Consider the following 5,440-nt stretch of genomic DNA (forward strand, 5'->3'; position numbering starts at 1 on the left):
ACAACAGTGCATGCAAGAGAGTGAATCTGATGTCGAAGATGTCACCGTGAGGAAAAGACCTGTGCAGAAATTCAGAAACATCCCACTTTATTTGCAGTCGCCATACTGGGCGAAAAATAAAGGCTCCATACATAATGCAACTGCCAAAGAAAATGTCATTTCAAACTATGCATTCTTGGAAGCCTCAAATGAGCACCCCAGGAGGGTATGTTTCCATCCACATATTTTACATGAATTTTATTTATTTATTTATTTATGTTATTTTATTTATTTATTTTTGTGTTGTAGAGAGATATTGTTCAATTACGGTGACTACTACTTATCAAGAGATGACTTTGCCACTCTAAGCAATGGTGAGATACTCAGCAGCTTCTTAGATGTCTGGTCCTTGCGTTTTACATTGCTAAAAACATCCCGTGCAGTTGGGGACACAAAGCGAGTCTACTTCTCCACACTAGTACATGTAAGTGTTTTTTTTTTTTTTTTTTTTTTTTTTTTTTTTTTGACTTGCAAACACCTATTTTAAAAATTTGAATTTACATTAAGAGTCATATAACAGTAATTACACTAAAAGTAGTTCTGAATATTTATTTGTGCAATTATGGATGTGTAGTTATGCGATTCTGAATGTGTAGTTATGAAATTCTGGTTTTATAGTTTTGTAATTCTGGAATTATAGTTTTGCAATTATGGATCTATAGTTCTGCAATTCTGGAAGTGTAGTTATGTAATTCTGTATGTATAACTTTAACATTTTCAAAGTATAGTATATGAATTATGAATACTCATTCCGGCATTTGTGTATACAGCTGTAGATTGATCCAAACGACCAGTGGATGAAGAATATCCCAACTGACATAAAGAAACAGAATTTCAATAAACGATTAAGATATAAAATATCCAGCTTTGGGAACCTAGATATCAGTGACGCAGAGTTAGTAAGTTCTATTACCCATGTCCAATTTAACTTTATCATGTCTAAAAAATATTAACATTGCTTTAACTTTGAATTGGAATTAGATATTTTTCGCAGTTCATCGCCATGGTCACTACTTTTTTGTCTGCATCAACATAAAAGAACATAAAGTACAGATCATAGACAATAAGGAGTTACTAGTTGATGTTTTAGAGAGTGACAAATATGGCGATTGTCCATACTTGTTGGTAAAATTGAAAAAAAAAAAAAAAAAAAAACCTTGAACTTCTTATCATTACCTATATATTGACTTTAAAGCATTATCAACACTAAACTAATTTTTTGTCCAGATTGAAGCATTCACCGATTACTTTAAAGCCGAATGCTACTCCTTATATGTGAGCTTGCAAAATGTTGAAATAGAGTTCCTTAAGTTGGACTGGGCAAACACTGAAAATGTCACCGATTGTGGAATATAAGTACTCAGACATATGGAGACATACCAAGGGAGTCTACAAAATTGGCAGCCAGAATTCAAGAAGAACATGCGCTCTTGAATGTAAGAGTACAATAAATATATTACTTTCAAAATACATTAAAAAAATGCAGAAAACTAATTACTTAATGTTCTTTATTTACAGGCAAACTTCATATACAAATTGAGAGTGAAATATGTTCCCAATCTCATAAGTGGAGGATGAACACAGTTAGAGGGGATGTTCTAAAAGCGGCCAAAGGTGTCTCCAGGAAGAAGTGAATGAACATATATCTTCGACATGTTGACTGTATTCTAAAAATGTGAAACTTTTTGTGTTCTACATTAACAATGTGACTTGACTATGTGAATGCATGACGCTAAAACTGAATACCAATTTTTGCACTTCTGATCTATGCAATTCTATTTTTTTTTTGCACATATCAAATCCAGAATTGCATGACTACACATACGTAACTTCATAACTGTAGATCCATAATTGCATAACTACAAATCCATAAGTTAATAACTGTATATCCATAATTGCATAACTACAAATCCATAACTATATAACTATACATCAATAATTTAGTAACTACAAAGTCCATCACTATGAAAACTACACATCCAAAATTGCATTACTACACATCCATAATTGCATAACTATAATTTCATAATTGCAAAACTACACATCCATAATTGATAACTATAAATCCATAATTGCATAACTATAAATCCAGAATTGCATAACTACACATCCATAATTGCATAACTACACATCCATAATTGCATAACTATAATTCCATAATTGCATAACTACACATCCATAATTGCATAACTACACACCCATAACTGCATAACTATAATTCCATAATTGCATAACTGTAAATCCATAATTGCAAAACTATATATCCAGAATTACAAAACTATAAATGCAGAATTTCATAAGTTCAACGATAACAACTTGTATTAACAAGCTCTCAATCTACACCAACATTTTCATCTAAACCCTTACTAAACTGAACAAAATCTGAACTCGAAGAACTTGGATGTACGAGGTATCCATCCCCAGGAAGCTTGGATATGCCTTCCAAAACCAAATATTGAACAGCACTCTTCGTACTCAACGCAACTTTATTTGCAGCACTCCTTCTCCCCCTTGCAGGACTGTACTTCTTTTCAATAACACTACTCCTCCTTTTATTACACTCACCTTTCAATCTCCGGCTTGAAGGATTTTGTACACCAGCACTTGAAGATGAAACACCACACTCTTCAATATGCACATACCAATCTCAGCTTCAACCTTTTTCTTTGCATCGTCAACAACTTCATCACAAAATTTTCTAGCTACACTACTATCTTGACTAGAAACAACTAATCTTTGAAATTTCCTACTAATATCAAAAACCCAAATTGAAGGAGGGACACCAACATTATAAACCATAGAATCAATGTTGACATTCCTACCATCAATAACCTTTTTAGTCCATCTTTTAAGGATATATTTGTCAGGGATACTAGAAACACAATGTACATGAAGAATGCGTAGACAATGACAGCATAGAATTCCCAACTCAGAAATCAACTTGCAACTGCAAGAAATGTCCAAGTTCGCTGGGTTAAAACTAACTTCATGCCTTATAATGTATATATCTGGCCGCCACACGTGATACTTGTGTTGACGGCAATCATTCAACACCATTTCTTGATGACAAGCACTGCCTTTCATAAGTTGTTCCTCAAACAAAAAATATATCTCAATAGTATATACCTCTCTAGCATGTGAAAGAAGTTTCACGTGCTCCATCATCATAGCGGGTACCCCTTGAGCACAACGAAAATCTTCACCATTCTCTTTACTTCTCCATTCAGAAATTACGCTTACAAGCGATGAATAGAAATCACAAAGACCAGCTGTCTTAGACAGCCTTCTAGAAATCGAATGATTTGTAGTTTCACTGCTTTGTGACGACAAAATGCCCCCAGAAAAATAATCCTTGTTAAATGCTGGACACCGCTTCTCCCTACAGTCATAAAGCTTTTCTAACCAAGTATTCTTGTGACATTTATAGTCAGTCACCAACCTGAAAATGATAAGACACAATCACTAATTAATGTTTATGAATCATAATAAAAAACAATATCACCACATCTTTAAAACATGCTCAGAACTCTACTGCTATATATCCATAATTGATATACTATATATCAATAATTGATTTACTATACATCCATAATCCATATACTAGATTTCCAGGGACCACCAGTAAGTTCAACTACTATACATCCATAATTGCTATACTATACATCCATAATTGGTAGACTATACATCCATAATAAATATACTAAATGATCAGAAAGCCTAATAGTATATATATATATATATATATATATATATATATATATATATATATATGAAATATAATCCAATAATATTATAAATATGCTATATAATTCAGTAGAAATCATTAATTACTAACATACCTTGTCCAATAAAATTGAAACTCAGCTTCGGTCTCTGTATATTTCAACACATAGTTAAACATATCCAAGAAATCCTTATTATTCCTTAACGTCTTGATATGCTTCTTTGAATTCTCACCAATATGCCATATGCAAAGATGATGACGTGATGTTGGAAACACTTGAGAAATAGCAGCAGTCATAGCTGCACATTGATCTGTCATGATAGACTGTGAACACTTGCTACCCATAGATGTTAAAAACGCTTTAAACAACTACACAAACGATCTATCCTCTCGTTCATCAAAAACCCGCATCCAAACATTACATTCATGCAATGATGATTCATCCCTACGAAAGGGCCACAAATCATATCATATTTGTTGTTGCGATATGTCGTATCATGCACTAACAAATCCCCAAACACCTCATAATCTCGTCTCATTTGACCATCTCTCAAAAAAAAAAAAAAAAAACTGCACAATCTTGCATCCAAATCAAGTTCAGAATCAAAGAAAAAATCAGACTCGGTAGACTGCCTCCTCCTAAATATTTCAATTAAAGAGTTCGAATCAGTTCCATCCAATCGCTTGACTGTATCAGCAGCCATTGAATTATAAACATATCTATTGGTGAAACCAACTAATAGAGACCCCCCTGATTGATGTTTTAGGAACCTAATACCATCCGCCAGTGCAACCCCACTGTTCTTCAAACCTTGTAAATATAAGAGCTAATTATCTCCAACACTTCTATGTGAACAAAGCAGATGATTCTTGTTGAACACATATAACTCATGATTGTGCACTTTCTCATGTTTTGTAACTATCCACAACCCATCATGACCCACATCAAACTGAACAAATGTTTCACACCCTATCCTTGTGTCAATTTTTGAATAAGCCTTAACCCCACTATTTGCCTTATAACCAGCCTTAGAACAACAAAAGTTCTTCATTTGAATTGTGTTAGTAGATCCCTTGTAACGTTGATGACCCTTCCTCACACTAAAACCAACTCTATATGCATAATTGTTATACAACTCATAAGACTCATCACCATTACTTACTACCGAACCAACCAAATCTTGATCAACTGCAAATATAACACAATAATAACCATTTCCCCTAAAATATAATTCCTAACCAGAATTTGCTAATTAAAAGGTAGACAACTATGAATAAACCTGGAATTGAAGAAGAGCCATCTATGTCTAAATCTGCTTGATCTGAACTCACTAAACCATCCACAATGCCTTCACTAACTGCATTATATAAACATTGTGAACATTATTTCAAACACTTCATCAAACAGCAAAAACAGAGTACCTACAAATTATGAATATACCGTTAAGAAATTCTGGATATATAGGTATGTTATTATGGATATATAGTTATGCTATCCTGGATACGTAGACGCAACAAAATGTCAAAACGGAGTACCCACGAATTCTGAATATATAGTTATGCAATTCTGGATATATACTTATGAAATTGTAGATGTGTAATTATACAATTCTGGATGTACATATATATAAAATTATGTATTTGTAGTTATGTAATTCTAGAATTGTAGTTATACAA

The sequence above is a fragment of the Ipomoea nil genome, unplaced genomic scaffold, assembly GCF_001879475.1.
Source record: "Ipomoea nil cultivar Tokyo-kokei standard unplaced genomic scaffold, Asagao_1.1 scaffold2144, whole genome shotgun sequence".
NCBI classification, from domain to species: Eukaryota; Viridiplantae; Streptophyta; class Magnoliopsida; order Solanales; family Convolvulaceae; genus Ipomoea; species Ipomoea nil.